This window comes from Planococcus citri, chromosome 1 (assembly GCF_950023065.1).
Source record: "Planococcus citri chromosome 1, ihPlaCitr1.1, whole genome shotgun sequence".
Lineage (NCBI taxonomy): Eukaryota > Metazoa > Arthropoda > Insecta > Hemiptera > Pseudococcidae > Planococcus > Planococcus citri.
Window position 1 is genome coordinate 11064973 of NC_088677.1, and position 21765 is coordinate 11086737.

Here is a 21765-nt window from a genome sequence, read left to right on the forward strand (position 1 = left end):
AAAGTGTTTTTTTTACCCTCTCCCCCCTCCCAGAGATCCGAAAAGAATGGATTTTTGGTTCTTTTTGATCCGAAATTGGCACAAAAAAGGTCCTGTTTACTACTTAATGAGGTTCTAGTTTTGTTTGTTTGTTTGTTTGTTTGTTTTTTTTATTGTTGCCAAATTTGATCTGGTCAAAGAGGTGTCATTTTTTGAAAAAGTTGTCAAAAGGTGCAATTTTTTGGAGGAAGATGTCAAAAAGCCTACATTTTTGGCTGAATGTTCAAGAAAAGTCCATTTTTGGCTCTGTTGTCAAAAAGTGTAAAGTTATGTCAAAATTCAGCAATATAGTCAATAAGTGTCCATTTTTGGCTCAATTGTCAAAAAGTGTCAATTTCGTCTACACATCATCAAAAAGTATCAGTTTTTGGCGAAATAGTCAATAAGTGTTCATTCTTGGCTCAATTGTCAAAAAGTGTTAGTTTTTGTTAGAATAGTCAAAGTGTCCATTTTTGGCTCCATTGTCAAAATGTGTTCATTTTTGGCTCAGTCGTCAAAAAGTGTTCATTTTTGTCTACATCATCGAAAAGGGTAAGTTTTTGGCAAAATAGTCAATAATTGTCCATTTTTGGTTCAATTGTCAAAATGTGTCAATTTTTGTTAAAACTGTCAAAAAGTGTTGGTTTTTGGAAAAAACAGTCATTAAGTGACCATTTTGGCTCAATTGTCAAAAAGTGTCAATTTTTGTCAAAATTGTCGAAAAGTGTTGATTTTTGGAAAAATAGTCAATAATTGTCCATTTTTGGCTCAATTGTCAAAAAGTGTTGGTTTTTGGAAAAAACAGTCAATAAGTGACCATTTTTGGCTCAATTGTCAAAAAGTGTCAATTTTTGTCAAAATTGTCGAAAAGTGTTGGTTTTTGGAAAAATAGTCAATAATTGTCAATTTTTGGCTCAATTGTCAAAATACTCGTATGTCAATTTTTGTCAAAATTGTCAAAAAGTGTTGGTTTTTGGAAAAATAGTCAATAATGTGTCAATTTTTGGCTCAATTGTCAAAATAGTGGATAAGTGACCTTTTCTGGCTCAATTGTCAAAAACGTGTCAATTTTTGTCAAAATAGTCAATAAGTGACCATTTTTGGCTCAATTGTAAAAGAATGGCCATTTTTGTCTTCATTGTCAAAAAGTGTCAGTTTCTGCCAAAATAGTCAATAAGTGTTCATTTTTGGCTCAATTGTCAAAAAGTGTCAACTTTTGTCAAAAAAAGTCAATAAAGTGTCCATTTTTGGCTCAATTGTCAAAAAGTGTCTATTTTTGCCAAAATAGGTAATAAGTGATCATTTTTGGCTCAATTGTCAAAGAGTGTCCATTTTTGTCTTCATTGTCAAAAAGTGTCAGTTTCTGGCAAAATAGTCAATAAGTGTCCATTTTTGGCTCAATTGTCAAAATGTGTCAATTTTTGTCAAAATAGTCTATAAAGTGTCCATTTTTGGCTCAATTGTCAAAAAGTCTCAATTTTTGTCTAAATTATCAAAAAGTGTCAATTTTTGTCAACAATTTTAAAAATTGTCAATTTTTGCCAAAATTGTCTGAATTGTCAAAAAAATCTTTTTTTTTTGGTCTGTTAGAGTGTCAATTTTTGTCGACTTGATTCGAAATGTGAATTTTTTGTCAAAATTCCGAGGAAATAATTTTTTGATAAAATAGTCAAATGGTCGTCATTTTTGTCAAAATTGCTAAGAAATGTTTTTTTTTTGCCCTGCCTGCTTAAAAACTACTCTTTTTGTTTCACATTTTATCAAAAAAAAAACAACAAAATTCCTGTTTTTTTTTTACAAAATTGTTTAAAAGCTTCCCTTTTTGCAAAATTTTACCACCCCTCCCCCCCAAATTCTAATTCTGAGCAATTATTCAGCCTTCAGCATATTTAAAAAAATTGAAATTTCCTCAAAATGATAATTGAAAGTTTAAAAAATTTACTTGAAATTCAGTTTACATCCTATTTTTAACATACCAAGTCATTTGCGAGAAGTTTCAAGCTGTTTTGGAACCTCCTGCATTTTTTTAAGGTGCTCTGCTTTCTCGAAAAATTTCATAAAATCTGTTCAAATAAACCTTAGCACTTATGATCGCGATCGAGGTTTGTTGTAGTGTAGCCAAAAAAGGCTGGAATTCAACGTGCTCCCTATTTTTGACCTGACGAGTCGATTGAAGATCGTTTCTTCAAACCGTTTAGAAGCCTCCAGTAAAATTGTCAGATATCAGCTGGAACATGCTGGAGACTTCAGAGCTGCTCGAAACTGGTACAAAACTAGGTACACATACTTCCAATCGATTGGGAGAGGACATGAAATGCTGGAAGATTATCAATCCTCAGGTTTATGAGTCAGTTTGGCGAAATTTTGATTTTTTTTCAAGTTTTGGCCTTCTAGTTTTTAAAAAATTGCCAAAATCATCAGCATCTGAAGTTTTAGCAGATGATGTGTTTTTTGTGCTATTTTGTTCTTATTGTTTTATCCAGTTTAAAAAATTTTCTGCCTTAGCCAGTTGATTTTTTTCTTCGAATTTTATTTCCCATTGTTTATTTCCATTGCTAATGAAAGGATTACTGAAATTTAGGTACATTAAAAAATGACGTACCTAGACGAGTAGATTTAATGAGAAACGCGATTTTAAAACGTATCGAATTGTTAACAATGCATAATTTAAATACTTATTTAAAATAATCGTCAGTAGTGATGATGAATGCAGTTAAGATACATCTATTTCAAGTGTAATGAGCTCGATTAGGAAACCAGTTGACGTGCTTAAGAGGAAAAAATACTCGGATTGTTTCCAAGCTGAATTAGGAACGATATTTTAAAAGCTGTTGACTAAAATGAATTGTGTTTTTGTTTGTTTCAGGTGAGTAATGAAAATTCGACTCATAATTTTCCAGTAAAATTAGTAAGTTATATATTAGTTATGCTATTTTGCTCATTGTGTACCATACCTATAAGATGATCTGTATTTGCAGTAGGTATTAATCTACTTCCGCGAAACTGCGAATGGAGTACTATACAATAACGTCAGAACCTTCTTTCTACGTAACTTGAACCCATCCAAGAAAAAAACTAATCTTTTTCCTCAAATATTTTGGCTAAAAAAACTCAAGAGATGTTCGTCTGGAAATTGGTTTAAATTTGAATAAATCCTTTGAACAATTCGAGACAAAGTCAATACTGGAGTATTTTAGTTGACCATATCGATGTTCGCGACCACCCCCCCCCCCCCGGAGACAGCAACAATTACCTTAGAGGCTCCAGAAGTGCTGGAAACTGAGAAATTCGAATTTACATACGTTGTTTTTGGAACAAAATACAGCCATTTGTGCAAATTTCATAAATTCTTCTACGAACAGAAAAGTTCTGATTTTTTGGATTTTATTTTCAAATGCTCAAATTTATTTTTAGATTTTTGGAAAATTTTTGAAAAAAAGTACAAAATTGAATATTTTTGAAAAATTTTGGTATTTTAAAAAAATGTATACTCGTTTTGTAAAATGTTGGGACATTTTTGAAACTGTTACTCAAGAGATGTTCGTCTGGAAATTGGTTTAAATTTGGATAAATCCTTTGAACAATTCGAGACAAAGTCAATACTGGAGTATTAGTTGACCATATCGATGTTCGCGACCACCCCCCCCCCCCCCGAGACAGCAACAATTACCTTAGAGGCTCCAGAAGTGCTGGAAACTGAGAAATTCGAATTTACGTTGTTTTTGGAACAAAATACAGCCATTTGTGCAAATTTCATAAATTCTTCTACGAACAGAAAAGTTCTGATTTTTTGAATTTTATTTTAAAGTGTTCAAATTTACATATTTTAGATTTTTGGCAAATTTTTCAAAATAAGTAGATATCTACCTACAAAATTGAAAATTTTTGAAAAATTTTGCTATTTAAAAAAAATAGATACTCGTTTTGTAAAAATGGTAGAAAATAGTCTTGAAACTAATATAAACTCCATCGAACCGGATTTCACCATTTTTCAACATTCTGGAGCCTCCAGCCGTATTTTTGATTTCTCCAGAATTTTAAAATTTTTCCAAAGGGCATGGAAATCAATTATGCAAGCAACTGAAAACCGAGTTAAACGTGAAATATGAGCCGAAAATCGATTACCTGCCCGGATCAAAATTCACGTCCTCTTTAAAAATTCTGGAGAAATCAAAAATCACGCTGGAGGGTCCAGAATGGCTTTGAAATGAAAAATTCGAATGCAAGAGGTTGGAGTTGGACAAGATTCAGCAATTGGTGACAGTTTCAAAAATTTCCTCACAAACAGAAAATTTTTGATTTTTTGAATTTTTTTCCTCATAAATATCTACATAAATTATGGTCAGAAAAACACACTCAAGATGTCTGGAAATCGGCTCAAATGTGGATAAATCCTTTTAAACAGGTCGAGGATAAGTCACAACTCGATATTTAGCTCTCCAAATCGATTTCCTCTCCCTTTGGAGAAATTTTAAAAATCTGGAGAAATCGAAAATCCTACTGGAGGCTCCAGGATGTCCAAAAATAATGAAATTCGATTCGAGGGAGTTTATATCAGTTTCGAAACCATTTTTACTTAATTTTTACCGAATAAATTAGTCGATAATGAGCTGAAATTTGTCACCATTTTTGAACATTCTGGAGCCTCCAGCCGTATTTTTGATTTCTCCAGAATTTGAAAATTTTTTCAAAGGGTGATGGAAATAAATTTTGCAGGCATCTGAAAATTGAGTTTAGCTGAAAAATGAGCGGAAAATCGATTTTTAGCTGCCCAAATCAACATTCATCACGCCAGCTCTTTTTAAAAATTCTGGAGAAATCGAAAATCACACTGGAGGATCCAGAATGGCTTTGAAATGAAAAATTTGACTTCAAAAGGTTGGGTTTGGATAAGATTCAGCAATTCGTGAAAATTTCAAAAATTTCCCCTCCAAGAGAAAAGTTTTGACTTTTGGAATTTTTTTCACAAATCTTCTGATCAAAAAGCACACTTGAGGTCGACTTATAATTGGCTCAAATGTGGACAAATTCTTTAAACTAGTCGAGCATAACTCACAACTCGATTTTTAGCTCTCCAAATTGATTTCCACTCCACCTGGAAAAATTTTAAAATTCTGGAGAAACCTAAAATTGCACTGTAGGCTCCAGAATGACCAAAAATGATGAAATTCGGTTCAATATTCAAAACTATTTTCCACCATTTCTACTAAATTCCTCAATTTAAAATTTACAAAAAATTCACCAAAAATTAACCCATCCAGATACACGTACCTACTGGTACAATACGTCGTACAAATATCCCAACCCAGCAATTCCAATTCTCAAAATTGAGAAAAAAATCACCTCACAAGGTCCACAATTTCACCCACACTCAGAGCATCTTCATCCACGATATCAAATCACCTCTTTCGCGATACTTCGCGCTTCGATTTTCGAGAAAAAAATATACCGATCGTTTTTTAAAATATGCACCAATTTATTATACCAGAAAATTCACATCGAAATTTTTTTATTTTCAAAAAAAAAAAAAAAATTAACACGAACACGAAATCTCGTCACTGTTCAATACGATTCTCGAACATCTAAAACACACGTGGGATCTTGATCGCGGTACTACAACAGATAATCGCGTACAGATACTCCTCAACCGTACATGGGCAATTGGGCAGCCACGGCAGTAACGATGGATTTGGAGGGGCGCAGGGGGCACCTGAATGAGTCGACAGGAGCGGGTAGAGGTAGACATACCTGTGCACATTAATGTTTACGTCACTCTTGTATATATGTGTACTTACATATAATATACCTAGCGTACTGTAGTACCTGTGTGCGTACACCTCTACTCTATACTCTTCCTCCTCCATCAACTCTACTCTTTGCCTCTCTCTATGTCTGTGATTCGTCGAGTTTGCGAGATATAGGTTTAGGTATAATAATACGAAGCATACGTGTGCGTCATATACTCTATTTTCAACCTGAAAAATCGATTGGAAACTGTTCCAAACCGTTTAATGCAGTTCTGGAGTCTCCAGAATTTATTTTTAAAACTTGAAAAGTCCACAAAATTTCATCAAAATGAAGTTGGAAATGCAAAATTTACGCTGCAATTCATCCTAAACTTGCTATTAAATCGACTTCGGCTGCATTTCAAGCGGTTTTGGAGCCTCCGGTGGCTTTTTGAAAATTCTTGGAGCCTCCAGCAGATTTTTGAAAGTTGAAATTTCATCAAATGCGCTTGGAAAGCAAAATTTTACTGTATAAACTAATTTCAATACGCTATGAATTCGAATTCAGGAGCATTTCAAGTGGTTTTGGAGCCTCCAGCAACTTTTTGAAAATTCTTAAAGCCTCCAGCAGATTTTTGAAGCTTGAAATTTCCACAGAATTTCATCAATTTCGAATTTCCAACTCCCTTCGATGAAATTTTGTAGAAATTCCAAGTTTCAAAAATTCACTGGAGGCTCGAGTAATTTCCAAAATTTGCTGGAGGCTTGAAAACGACTTGAAATCGACTCACATTCGACTTCACAGCGTATTTAAATTAGTTCAGAGAATAAATTACGATCTTCCACTGCATTTGATCAAACAGTCGCTGGAGGCTCCAAAATATAAGTTGGAAGTGCAGCGAGAATTTCTAATTTTCAACTTCATCCAATGAAATTTGACCAGCCAAATTGATTGGAAATGGTTTCAATCTGTTCTAAGCAGTTCTGGAATCTCCAGCAGATTTTTGAAACTTTGAATTTCTCCAAAATTTCATCAATTCGGTAAACTAATTTCAATACATTACGAAGTTGGCTGCGGGTAGATTTTAAGTCATTTTGGAGTCTCCAGTGACTTTTTGGAAATTTCTGGAGCCTGCAGTGAATTTTTCATACAAGAAATTTCTAGAAAATTTCATCAAATGCAGTTCAAAATTCAAAATTGATGAAATTTTGTAGAAATTTCAAGTTTTAAAAATCTGCCGGAGGCTCCAAGAATTTTCAAAGAGTCGCTGGAGGCTCCAAAACCACTAGAACCGACCTGCAGTCGACTTAATGACGTGTTGAAATCGGGGTGCAGAGTGACTTTTGGATTTCCAGCTCCATTTGGTAAGACTTTGCGGAAATTTCGACCATCAAAAAAATTGCTGGCGGCTCCAGTGATTTCCAAAAAGTCACTGGAGGCTCCAAAACCACTTGAAATGTACCTGGAGTTGAATTCATAGCGTATTAAAATCAGTTGACAGAATAAATATTGGCTTTCCAGCCGCATTTGATGAAATTTTGTGGAAATTTCAAGTTTCAAAAATGTACTGGAGACCCCAAGAATTTTTTAAAAATTGCTGGAGGCTCCAAAATGACTTAAACCTCCAGCAGTCGATTCAATTGTGCGTTTAAGTTGGAGTACAGCGTGAATTTAGGGTTTCCAACTTCATTTGATGAAATATTGAGGAAATTTCAAGTTTCAAAAATCTGCTGGAGGCTCCAGAACTGCTCAAAACGGTTTGAAACGATTTCCAATCAATTTGGCAGGTCGAAAATAGAATGTATATCAAATTCCAGCTGTCTAGACCCATTTGGGAAAATTTTGATTTTTCCCCTGATTTTTGGTTTAAATTTTGATTTTCAAAAATTCACCAAAAATCGAAAAATAGGTACACTTTAGCTATTTAAATTTTAGCTGGTGATAAATTTTTGCAAGTTCTTTCGGTCTAGCTTTGTCCACTTTTGGCAATTTTTGGCAAAAAAACCACAACTTTGGACAATTGTCGAAAAAAAGGGAGACTTTTTGGAATTTTTGGAAAAAAGTGAAATTGTTTAGCAATTTTGCTAGAAGGGGAATTTTTGTCAATTTTACGCAAAAAGCCAAGTTTTATGACGATTGCTGGCAAAACAGATAATTTTTTTGTTACTTAGTTTAATTACTGTTGAATTTTTGACGTTAAACAACAAAAGTCGCCGGACGTCATTAAATAAACTTTTTATTGATCTGAAGATACTTTTTTTTTTTGCAATTTTGGTAACTCAAATGTGGATGAATCCTCGACTGAATAAATCAAAAATAAGTCACAACTCGATGTTTTTAGCTGCCCAACTGATTTCCACGTCGTCACCTAGAGAAATTTTAAAATTCTAAAGAAATGAAAATCGCACTGGAGGCTTCAGAATGACTAAAAATTGAGAAATTCGGATTCAGGTGGTTGATTTTAGATAAAAAATAGACCATTCGATCGAATTGAAAAAATTTCCCTGCAAACAGAAAATGTTTTTATATTTTTGAATTTTTTTCCTCTTGAATATTCTGGTTCAAAAAGTCTGGAAATCGGCTCAAATGTGGATAGTTCTTTCGAACAGGTCAATGATGAGTCACGACTCGATTTCGAGCTGCCCAAATTAATTACCCCACGCTCTCTGGAGCATTTTTAAAATTCTGGAAAAATGTAAAATCACGCTAGAGGCTCCAGAATGGCTTGAAATTCAGAAATTTGGATTTAAGAGGTTGATTTTAAACAAAATAAAGTCATTCGTGCCAATTTTAAAACATTTTCTTCAAATGGAAAAGTTTTAATTTTTTTGAATTTTTTCTTCAAAATATTCTGATTAAAAAAACACCAGAGATGTTCGTCTGGAAATAGGCTTAAATTTGGAAAAATCCTTTGAACAATTCGAGACAAAGTCATTACTCGAGTATTAGTTGCCCATATCGATTTTCACGACTCCCCTCCCCCCCTTGGAGAAAGCAAAAATTACCTTAGAGGCTCCAGAAGTGCTAGAAACTGATAAATTCGAATTTAGATTGTTTTTGGACCAAGATACAGCCATTCGTACGAACTTCATAAATTCCTCTACGAACAGAAAAGTTCTGATTTTTTGAATTTCATTTTCAAGTGCTCAAATTTATTTTTAGAGTTAAAAAAAAATTGAAAATACAAAATCGAATATTTTTGAAAAATTTTGATAGGTATTTTAAAAAAATGTGTACTCGTTTTGTAAAAATGATGGAAAATAGTCTTGAAACTAATATCAACTCCATCGAACCGAATTTCACCACTTTTGAACATTCTGGAGCCTCCAGGCGTAGTATTCTTGATTTCTCCAGTATTTAAAAATTTTTCCAAAGGGCGTGGAAATCAATTTTGCAGTTAGCTGAAAATTGAGTTCAGGTAAAAAATGAGCCGAAAATCGATTTTTAGCTGCCCAAATCAATATTCACGCACTCTTCAAAATTTCTGGAAAAATCGAAAATTACGCTGGAGGCTCCAGAATAGCTTTGAAATGAAAAATTTGGATACAGGGGGTTGGATTTAGACAAGGCTCAGCAATTCGCAACAGTTTCAAAAATTTCCCCACAAAGAGAAAATTATTGATTTTTTTGAATTTTTTCCTCATAAATATTATGGTCAAAAAAGCACACTTGAGGTGTCTGGAAATCGGCTCAAATGTGGATAAATCCTTTTAAACAGGTCGAGGATGTGTCACAACTCGATTTTTAGCTCTTCAAATTAATTGATTTCCATTCTCTTTGGAGAAATTTTGAAATTCTGGAGAAATCGAAAATCCCACTGGAGGCTCCAGGATGTGCAAAAATAATGAAATTCGGTTCGTTGGAGTTGATATCAATTTCGAAACCATTTTTCTCAATTTTTACCGAATAACTTTTCATTTTTTTGAAAAAGAATAATTAGTCGAAAATGATCAATAAAAAATGAATTCAGATAGCTGAAATTTTTCATCATTTTTGAACATTCTGGAGCCTCCAGCCGTATTTTTGATTTGTTCAGAATTTTAAAATTTTTCCAAAGGGTGATGGAAATAAATTTTGCGAGCAGCTAAAAATGCTGCCCAAATTAATATTCACGCCCTCTTAGAAATTCTGGAGAAATCGAAAATTACGCTGGAAGGTCCAGAATGGCTTTGAAATGAAAAATTTGGATACAGGGGATTGGATTTAGACAAGATTCAGCAATTCGTGACAGTTTCAAAAATTTCCCCAGAAATCGATTTTTGAAATTAGATAAATCGATTATCGATCATAATCGATTTTTTGATCAGAAAGTCTATTTTTGAGGTTAAAATCGATCTTCCATTTTGAACATGATCGATCATGTAGAATGAAAAATTGCAAATGAATCGAATTTTGTGATTCAAATAGGTAATCGATTGTCGATAGTTATCGATTTTTTTAAAAATGAGGAGTCCTCTAGATCGATATTTCATGTAGGTTTGCAATGTCGATTTTTTGGGATAGGATTACATTTTCAAGTGCTCAAATTTATATTTTTCGATTTTTGGAAAATTTTCGAAAATACAAAATCGACTATTTTATGGAAAATTATGCATTTCAGAAAAATTTATACTCATTCCTTAAAAATGATGAAAAATAGTTTAGAAACTGATATCAACTTCATCGGACCGAATTTCACAATTTTTCGACATTCTGGAGCCTCCAGCGTGATTTTTGATTTCTCCAAAAAATTAAAATTTTTCCATAGGATGTGGAAATCAATTCTACAGGCAGCTAAAAATCGATTTCAAAGTGAAAGATGATCTGAAAATCGATTTTTAGCTGCCCAAATTGATATTCACGTCCTCTTATAAATTCTGGAGAAATCGAAAATCACGCTGGAGGGTCTAAAATGACTTTGAAATGAACAATTCGAATGCAAGGGTTTGGATTTGGACAAGATTCAGCAATTCGTGACAGTTTCAAAAATTTCCTCACAAACAGAAAATTTTTGATTTTTTGAATTTTTTCCTCATAAATATTATGGTCAAAAAACACACTTGAGGTGTCTGGAAATCGGCTCAAATGTGGATAAATCTTTTTTAAACAGGTCGAGGATAAGTCGCAACTCGATTTTTAGCTCTCCAAATTGATTTCCACTTCTCTTGGAGAAATTTTAAAATTCTGGAGAAATCGAAAATCCCACTGGAGGCTCCAGGATGTCCAAAAATAATGAAATTCGCTTCGAGAGAGTTTATATCAGTTTCGAAACAATTATTTTAAATTTTTACCGAATAACTTTACAGTTTTTGAAAAAGAATAATTCTATAGTCGAAAATGATCCATAAAAAATGAATTCAGATAGCTGAAATTTTTCATCATTTTTGAACATTCTGGAGCCTCCAGCCGTATTTTTGATTTCTCCGGAATTTAAACATTTTTCTGAAGAAATCTAAAATCACACTGGAGGATCCAGAATGGCTTTGAAATGAAAAATTTGACCTCAAAGGGTTGGGTTTGGATAAGATTCAGCAATTCGTGAAAATTTCAAAAATTTCCCCTCCAAGAGAAAAGTTTTGACTTTTGGAATTTTTTTCACAAATCTTCTGATCAAAAAGCACACTTGAGGTGTACTTATAATTGGCTCAAATGTGGACAAATCCTTTAAACTAGCCGAGCATAACTCACAACTCGATTTTTAGCTCTTTAAATTGATTTCCACTCCCCCTGGAGAAATTTTAAACCTCTGGCGGAACCTAAAATCGAACTGGAGGCTCCAGAATGACCAAAAATTATGAAATTTGGTTCGATATTCGGAACTATTTTTCACCATTTCTACTAAATTGGTCAATTTAAAATTTACAAAAAATTCACCAAAAATCGAATAATCATTTTGGTCAACTTTAAATTAGAGACATACACTCCAAGAAGTTCCCTCGTTAGTCATCGTGGGAAAGGACGTACGGGGACGTGAATTCTTTGTCAGTTATTTTATTACTGGCAACATTTCCTCAAGTGATTCACATCGAAAGAACAATTCGTCAACGACTGTATCTTCACTCTCTTTAATGTACATATAATCTCTCTTCGCATAAGTAATTATTTTTTCAACACATTTTTTTTCTTCTTTGTTACGACTCGTACGTATGTCAAAATATAACAATTTGTCAACAAATTGATGTTTATCTCACACTTTACATAATCCTTTTCGACATATTTTCATCGCAGTTTTTTTTACTACCTTTATCACACATTTCAGTATTCGAAAAAAAAAAAAATATTCGGTGCATACGAGGAGCGTCATACACATACGAGTAATTTACCTACACGTACAGGAAACATAGCCACACCTTTTTTTTTTAGGAATATTTTCTCATTGTTACGCAACTCCGGCTGCTAAATAAATAAAAATATAAAGCTTAAAAAATCCTACAAATCGCGCAAGATCAACGTATGTATGCTTCGATTTCTACATTATTATTGTCTGTGTAGGAAGCGACGAGGCAAACAAGTACGATGACGAAGAATATGTTTTCAAATTGCGGACGCCAAATATGGTTAAAACATGTTGGCGAATTTCAATCATCTTAAAATCTCGCTTATTTGACACCTGCATTCTGCATTCGAGTATAAACGAAGAAAAATGCACGTCTGCAAAAATTTCACCTCAGCGGTTGCGAATTAATCATTCGTAATTAATACGCTTTTACCGAGATTCTCACACGTGAAAACACATCGAAAGAGATTGTATGGTTAATAAATGAGCTGTTGGAAAAAACAAATTAACTAAACGAGTTAAACGTAGCATAATTATCGATACATTACAATACACTGAAATGAATCGATATTGTTTTAAGCAGTTCTAAAAATATCAAACACCAAGATAGTTGTATTAACTCACCAGCGTTCAGTTCTCCAAACGTCGAACCTTCTAGGTGAAATAATTAAGGTAACTTGATTTACTTAACGTATATAAGAAAGTTAATTACATCTATATCCGAATAAAAAATTAAAATTGATGTCTCCATCGTCGTAAACGAATCGTATCACATCATCACTTTTCACCAAAGTCGATATACTTTTAGTAATAGGAAACGAAAAACCGAAACAAATCGAAACGGAAAAAAGTTTCACTTGGAATAGATTTATAAAACCATCAGCTGCTTTGGTATAGTTCAACTCTCCCACCAACCACCAATGAAGACTACAGTTATGACCTTCTTTACGAGAACGACAACACCAAGACGTGAATGAATCCGTACTGTTGAATGTCCATTATGCAGTACTCCAGTAAATACAAATAGTAGGTAGAATCGAGTGGAGGAGGCGAGCAGGAAAGAAGGGGATATAATTTGCTGTTCCGAGTGGGCTCGGATTAGTCAGTCGTGTCAATATCATCGTGAGTAATAATTGCATCCAGTTCGTCGCCAGTAATGTGGAAATAAATTGAATAATTTTCAACCTCTAGCTGGTCTCGTGTATTTGGATGTGTGGAAATAAAATACCTGGAATAGGCTGCGTTGTGAGGGCAGTTTCATCCTTTTGACTCGAACAGGTTCTCGATGATTATTTTTTGGTGATTTTTTTTTTGTTATTCAGAAGGTTAGAATTTCTCGTCGTGATGCTCAATTTTTGGAGTTGAATTGCTCGAAACTGCTGCAAAATGGAGGCAATTTGTTTTACAGTATTTTTAAAATAATTGAAAGTAATTGAGAAAAGTTTCAAAAATTCGAAGTAGATAGAGCTTTTATTTTCAAAAACCTACCAAATTTCGAAGCTACGATTTGGGAATTTGAAAAAACTCCAATAATCGTTCATTTTTACGATATTTGCAACCATGAACTTTTCGTGATGGGATTTGTAAAAATCCATGAGGTGTATGAAGCCCCAAAATTTTGGTCAAAATGGAAAAAATGTGTTAAGTATCGTGTGACGTTTCGTTCCATACGTTTCTGAGAGCACTGAATGCAAATATTTGATTATTTTTCTGATTCGACCCCTCCAACTCCTCCCTTGATCCCTCCATATTTTCTGAAAATTGAAAAAATCGTGTGACGTATTAGTCCGGCATATGACAATAGGAGTAATTGCACCCTCCCCCCGCCGATCCTCCGGGACAACTTTTTTCTTGAAGGGGACATCCTAAGGAACATTTTAAAGCAAACTTGCCAAAAAAAAAGTTGGCCTTACTTACAAAATGGCGGCCATTTTGATTGACAGGTCAGCCGAAATCGCAGATTTTGCGTTTTAACATAGGACTTGCACGAACTTTTTCATACTTCACAAAGGTAGATCGAAAGATCATGCAAAAATTTATCACCTGTCAAAATTTCAAGTGCTAAAGTGCGTTTTTCGATTTTTGTTGAATTTTTGAAAATCGAATTTAGGCCAAAAATGAGGGGAAAAATCAAAATTTTACCAAATTGACCAAGAAAGCTGAAATTTGGGATATACCCTATTTTCGACATGCCAAATCGATTGGAAACGGTTTCAACCACTTTTGAGCAGTTCTGGAGCCTCCAGCAGATTTTTGAAACTCGAAATTCCCACAAAATTCCATCAAATTGGAGTTGTAAAGCTAAAACTTATTCTAAAAACTAATTTCAATACGCTACGAAGTACTGCAGGTGAATTTCAAGTCGTTTTGGATCCTCTCGCGACTTTTTGAAAATTCCTGAAGCCTCCAGCAGATTTTTGAAACTTTAAATTGTCACAAAATTTCATCAAATGGAGATGGAAAGCTGAAATTTACTCTATAATTCAATTTTAACACCCTCTGAAGACGACTTCAGGTGGGTTCAAGTCATTTTAGGGCCTCCAGCGACTTTTTTGAAAATTACTGGAGCCTCCAGTTGATTTTTGAAACATGAAATTTCCTCAAAATGTCAACAAACCAAGATGGATAGTCGAAATTCATTCTGCAAACTAATTTCAATACGCTACGAAGTTGACTGCAGGTGAATTTCAAGTCGTTTTGGATCCTCCAGCGACTTTTTGAAAATTCCTGAAGCCTCCAAAAAATTTTTGAAACTTTAAATTTTCACAAAATTTCATCAAATGGAGATGGAAAGCTGAAATTTACTCTACAATCTAATTTTAACACCCTCTGAAGACGACTTCAGGTGGGTTCAAGTCATTTTAGGGCCTCCAGCGACTTTTTTGAAAATTACTGGAGCCTCCAGTTGATTTTTGAAACATGAAATTTCCTCAAAATGTCATCAAACTAAGATGGATAGTCGAAATTCATTCTGCAAACTAATTTCAATACGGTACGAAGTTGACTGCTGGCGAATTTCAAGTTGTTTTGGAACCTCCAGCAACTTTTTGAAAGGTTGTATGAAGTTTTTTGGGAAAATTGAAATTCCCTAAAAGTAGCTGGAAGCTTCAAAACCATTTGAAACCACCATGTAGTCCGCGAAGTAAATTTCAGCTTGCCAACTCCATTTGATAAATTTTATTAATGTTGGGGAAGTTTCAAGTTTCAAAAATCTACCGGAGGCTCCAGTAATTTTCAAAAAAGTCGCTGGAGGCCCTAAGATGACTTGAACCCACCTGAAGTCGTCTTCAGAGGGTGTTAAAATTGGAGTGTAGAGTAAATTTCAGCTTTTCATCTCCATTTTTGATGAAATTTTGTGAAAATTCAAAGTTTAAAAAATCTGCTGGAGGCTCCAATAATTTTCAAAAAAAGTCACTGTAGGCCCTAAAATGACTTGAACCCACATGAAGTCGTCTTCAGAGGGTGTTAAAATTGGATTGTAGAGTAAATTTCAGCTTTCCATCTCCATTTGATGAAATTTTGTGAAAATTTAAAGTTTCAAAAATTTGCTGGAGGCTTCGGAATTTTCAAAAAGTCGCTGGAGGATCCAAAACGACTTGAAATTCACCTGCAGTACTTCGTAGCGTATTGAAATTAGTTTTTAGAATAAGTTTTAGCTTTACAACTTCAATTTGATGGAATTTTGTGGGAATTTCGAGTTTCAAAAATCTGCTGGAGGCTCCAGAATTGCTCAAAAGTGGTTTAAACCGTTTCCAATCGATTTGGCATGTCAAAAATAGGGTATATCTCAAATTTCAGCTTTCTTGGTCAATTTGGTAAAATTTTGATTTTTCCCCTCATTTTTGGCCTAAATTCGATTTTCAAAAATTCAACAAAAATCGAAAAACGCACTTTAGCACTTGAAATTTTGACAGGTGATGAATTGTTGCATGATCTCCCGATCTACCTTTGTAAAGTTTGAAAAAGTTCGTGCAAGTCCTATGTTAAAACGCAAAATCTGCGATTTCGGCTGACCTGTCCATCAAAATGGCCGCCATTTTGTAAGTAAGGCCAACTTTTTTTTGGCAAGTTTGCTTTAAAATGTTCCTTAGGATGTCCCCTTTTAGAAAAAAGTTGTCCCAGAGGATCGGTGGGGGGGGGGGGTGCAATTACTCCTATTGTCATATGCCGGACTAAAAGTGATTGAGAAAGTTCCAACAATTCCAAGTACAGCTTTTTTTTAAGAGCTCAATTCTCTGAAACCTGCCAAATTGTGAAGCTACGATTTGAAAATTTGAAAAAGTTCCAATAATCGTTCATTTTTACGATATTTGCAACCATGAACTTCTCGTAATGTGATTTGCAAAAAACCATGAGGGGTACGTAGCCCCAAAATTTTGGTCAAAATGGAAAAAATATATCAAATATCGTGTAACATATCGTTTCATATATTTATGAGAGCGCTGAACACGAATATCAGGTAATTTTTTCGATTAGACTCCTCCAACCCCTCCCTTGATCATTCCACATTTCGTGAAAATTGAAAATTCGAGTGACATATGGTTTATTACGTTTTTGAGTGTGCTGAATACGAATATTACCTTATTTTTTCGATTAGGATCCTCCAACGCCCGCATTGGTCTCCCAAATATCTCGAAAATTGAAAAAAATCGAGTGAAATATCGTTTTGTTGGTTTTCTAGAGCATTGAATACGAATATGAACTTGCTTTTTTGATTTTTGGCGCCTGTAACACTTTCATTGCCTCTTGGTATGACGAGACTTGATGCATGTCGTTGAAGAATTTGCTGAAAATGTATGTTTCATGTCGACGAATTTTTTTGTAACATCGTAAAAATAAATGCACATACACGATTGCACGCATGAGCGCAGCTGCGGCAATACTCGTATACTCGTACCAGTTTATTCGGTCGTCTGTAGCGTCATCATTGCCATCGGTTGCCATGGTTACTAAAACAGCATGTGTGAGGCGCGGTGTATTCACTTTTATCTCAATTAGGACATGAAGAGTACTAATCGTTAGCCGCCGCAAAATTGGATTTTACTCCGACCAATGAAAACGTGTTTTACGTTTCTGTAACCTCCCACTGAAATTGTGATAACACTGTTGTGAGTGTTGTGTGTTATTTTTGTAAGTTTCAATTTTCAATTTTAGAATTGCGAAAAAAAGGAGAGTGAAATAAAATATGCACTCGTTGAATATCGTCCATAACAGATTCACGAACTCCTTCGATGAATATTATTTAGTTAACTATCAACATTTTCTGAGCTAATTTACTTATTTTGTTTTTACACAGTAGTGAGTAGACTGATTTCCTGGTCTAGAAAGGAGAATACGTATTATTAATTAGAAATTTTGAGAACTATTTACTTCTGAAAAACTAAGTACTCGTATCTACTACTTTAGATGAGGAGAAAAAACAAAATGAAATAAGTAATGAGAAGAAAAATAATAAGAGAGTGAGAATACATATCATTTTTTAGCATACACTCTTCGGCATTTTGAAAAGTCAATTCATTCTTTCTAATCTAATCGATTTCTAGATCAGAGTGATCAACTGATCATTCGTATTTGTATAATGTACCTCGATCAAAATTTATTCTTTTCAGATTGAAGAATTAAGTAGGTACCTATATCGTGAAAATTTTTGCAATGAGTTGCAATATCGCGAGCAAGATTTGCATACAGTTATTATAAGAAATGAAATGACATGATTGCATAGGTACTGCATAGAAAAATTACTCATTAGTCATTTGTAATGAATAATAATTGAAACAATTAATAAATTAATATCACAGGAAATAGCGAAATTAGACAGTATGAATCCATTTTCAAGTAAAAATTGTAAGTCTGTTAACATGATTATCCTTATGTGTGTGGGAATGCGTTTTCATTGGTCGGAGTAAAATCCAATTTTGCGGCGGCTAACGATTAGTATGAAGAGTTACAAGAGAAGGTCGGTTCGACTTACGGTTTGCGGCATTCGACAGAGCAGTGTTCACTTCATCGGAAACGTTAAAAATTCGAAGTACGTTGATTTCGATTCAAAAAAATCGCTACAAGTGTCTCTCAAGTCTTAACCCTTTAACGTCTAGGTTGAGTTCATGTTCAACTGATGAATTTCAAGAATTTTCATGGGAGAAGTTAGATGTCCAAAACTGCCGAAGAATTATTCTAAAACCTTGCTTTCTTGCTAAAAAAATTGGAAAAATTTACCAAATTGTTTTTAAAAACGCCAAAAAGTGCCAAAAATTGTCCATAGAGTCTCATTTTATCATCAAATATTACTGAAAAATTGTCGTTTGTTGGCAAAACATTTTAAAACCTCAATTTTTAAGTAAAAATTCCTTTGAAGTCTATAGATTCTTTTGTAAAAAAATAGGTACCAAGAAAGCTGTGTCTCTTGCTAAAATTGTCAAAATATAGCGTTTTTTCCAGAAAATGCCAACGCATTGGAAATTGGCATTGAATTGCTAAAAAGCTTTGCTGTGTTGCTGAAATATTGCCGAAAGAAAAGTCAATTTTTTCACAAAAAAGTTGCAAAAAAGTTCCAAGTTTTCAGCAAAAATTTCAGAAGAGTAATCGATGTGAAAATCGTATTTCTCGTTGAATTTGCCAAAAGCTACCAAAAAGTCTCACTTTTTTTAGCAAAGATTGTCGTTTCTTTGCAAAAAATTTCAAAAGATCAATTTTTCCACCAAATTGCTTTGAATTACGTATTGTTTTTTTGGCATCAAAAAATTTCAAAAAAGCTCTGCCTTTTGCTGAAATTGTCAAAATCTCCAATTTTTTGCCAGAAAATGTTCAAAATTATCATGTTTTTATGTTCTAAATCTGCCGAAGAATTGTCAAAAAGCCCTGCTTCTCTTCTTCGCTAGGATTGTCAAAGTTTCATCTTTTGTCAACATGATCCAAAAAAGCTCATTCTTCACAAAAAGTTTCAAAAAGTCTTACCTAGGTACTTTTTAAAATAAAAATTGCTTCAAAAAAAAATCTTGATTTTTCCCTAAAAATTCCAAAAATCATCAAAAAATTTTCTAAAACGATTTCACTTTTCCGACCAAAAATGACCGAAAATTGTCGTTAACTTGCAAAAAATGCGAATAAAGTCTCTTTTCCCAAAAATTGCTTCAAAGTCTTGGTTTTTTGCCAAAAATTTCTAAAAAAAAAAACTGCTTTTTACTAAAGTTGCCAAAATCTTACGTTTTTTTTTGCCAGAAAATGCCAAGAATTCTCACTTTAATGTCCAAACTCCAAAATATTCAAAAAGCCTTAATTTTTTTCTGAAATTGTCCAAGTTTTACTTTTTGTAATTAATATTTTACCAAAAAAAATCCCATTTTTTTAGAAAAAAGCTGCAAAAGTCTCAATTTTTCAACAAAAAGCTTGCGTACTTTTTCAATTGCCAAAAATAAATTGCCATAGGTAAAATTCTCAAAAACTTTCAACTTTTGAGAGCAAAAATTTACTATACAAATGGTCATGTTTCTTGCAAAAAAAATTCCAAAATTGTCAACATTCGCGTTTTTTGCCAGAAAAAAGGCCCTAAGTTCTCACTTCAGAGTTCAAGATTGCTCAAAAGCCTTCTTTTCCAACAAAAAAAAAAATGTCAAAAATTACCATAAAATTTCCAAGAAGTCTCAGTTTTTTGGCCGAAAATTACAGAAAATTGTCTCCTTATTTTTGTACAATAAAAATCTCAAACAGTCAATTTGCGCTAAAAATTGTTTTAAAACCTTTCTTTTTCTCCAAAGTTTAACCTTTTGTAAATATTTTCCAAAAAAAGTGCTTTTTCGCTCTTTTCCTTGAAATGTCGAAAATTGCCACAAATTCCTAAAAAGTCGTTTCTTTTCTGGCCAAAAATTACCTGCAGAAAATTTTTTGTTTTTTACAAAAAAAAAATCCATAATTTGTCTTAATTTTTACCAAAAATTCTCCCTCTTATGTCAACAATTTACCAAAAAGTCTTTTTGTTTGTAATTTTGCAGTGCAATGTTGTGGCTTTTTTTGTTAGTTTTCTTCTAAATTGAAATGTTTGGCTCTCATCTGATATCTTTTTCAAACTTTTTGGTTACGAAAGATGCCTTGTTTTAGAAAAAAATTAGGTACGAGCCTTGAATATACTTACCTAGATATTGCTACATCACAGTCATCGTATTTCACTCCTCTCCAGAGTCTAACCAATTCCACTTTTGAACTATTTTTCGTGTTTTTTGATCTTTGAACCAGCCTGTATCCTCTTCAAATCTAACTAGAAGGTTCAAATTTGGCCCTTCCAATGAGAAGATACTACACAAAGAGGTTTGTTGGTGGTTCTCAAACATTGTCATCGTCATAGTCGCAGCTCCTTTACAGGAGATACGAGTAGCATACACCTACTTATATCTCTTGTATCACTCAGTTTCTATTGTATTTGCTGGTTTCTTTCAGGGTTTTGCAGGGAGAGTTCAGAGTTAGCTGGCGAGTTTGTCATTATTCATCAGCTCTGATGCCTTCTCCCACTTATTGGTTTTCCTTGAATTTTGACAAGAGTCCTTGGTGAATTTCATAACCTTGGTCTTGCCTGTGTTTATTTTCCCATTCTCTCAATTCTTGCTTCTCTCATAATTTCCTCTGCATACAATTTGAATAGCCTAGGTGATAGTGAGCATCCCTGTCTCACACCTCTTTTTATAGCACATCCATTCTCTGAGTATACATTTCCAATTTTGATGTTTACACTCAGTTCCCAGGACAGATTCCTTATTATTTGCAGGTCTTTGGCATCAACGTTGCGTTGTACTTCTTTAGGATCTTCAAGATCTTCTCATGGCTAACACAATCAAATACCTTTTCATAATCAATAAAACATGCAATTATTTCCCTGTTAGCATTCAGTGATCTCGGAATGATCACTTTCAGTAGGGCTATTGCATCTTTGGCCCCTTTCTTTGCTATAAGGCCATGTTAAGTTTCTCTGAGGTTCTCATCAATCTTCTTTTCCATTCTGGCATTTATGATAGTAAGTAGCAGCTTTAATGTGTGGCTCATTAATGCAAAATGCAATGGTTATGTTTTCACCTATCGCTTCCATTATTGTCACTTTTCCTTGATACCCCTTTCTTCATCTTCACATGAGCGGAATTGATTTTAAAAATGTCTAGCTGTTGCCCTATTGACAAAAAGTAACTGTGTAAACACTGCCTAAAAATGGGACCCGGTATTTTTGCGCTTTTTCCCGTGTATTTGTGTAAACACACTGTGGATTTGATTTTTAAACTCCAAATTATTCCCATACAACAATGTCCATGCTAATTTCGATGTGAATGTCAACCCATCCAAATCCGTCACTTTTGGATGCCACATGTCGATGTGAATTTCAACTCTGTGTCGAGCCAAATGTTGATGTAATTGTTGATCAATGTTGATCGGCATTTATGTTGACAATTGGCTCGACACGGGGTCGAAATTTACATCGACATGTGGAGTCCAAATGTGACGGATGTGGATGGATCGACATTGGCATCAAAATTTACATCGACCTCCAACTACGCAAAATTGTTAAATTTTAGTTTCAAAATTGAAATTTTTTTCCAAAAATCATTTTCTCTTACACACTTAGGTGGCCATTGCTCATGCTGAAAGCGAAAGCAGTATCAACGCGGAGGCCACCTAAGAGAAGTACAGACAGAAAGTCCATATTCAGTACAGTTGAACATTATACTCTTTATACTGAAAGGTGCAATAGGTTATGTAAGAGTACTAAACTAATACATTTTCATGTC

The 21765-nt window shown here is 33.9% G+C and overlaps 1 protein-coding gene across 4 annotated transcripts in view; it reads right to left on the reverse strand.

Annotated features, from left to right (window-relative positions):
- LOC135847597 (CD109 antigen-like) overlaps positions 1-21765 on the reverse strand; it is a 115857-nt gene that overhangs the window by 26743 nt on the left and 67349 nt on the right. For 2 of the 4 annotated variants that reach the window (XM_065367209.1, XM_065367223.1), the window contains exon 1: positions 12626-13004. The exons of 1 other annotated variant lie outside the window; for it this stretch is intronic. The gene's annotated coding sequence lies outside the window, so the exon portion shown is untranslated. Of the gene's footprint in view, positions 1-2972; positions 3131-12625; positions 13005-21765 lie in introns of those variants that run through there. One more of the 4 variants, XM_065367214.1, reaches the window with a different exon arrangement.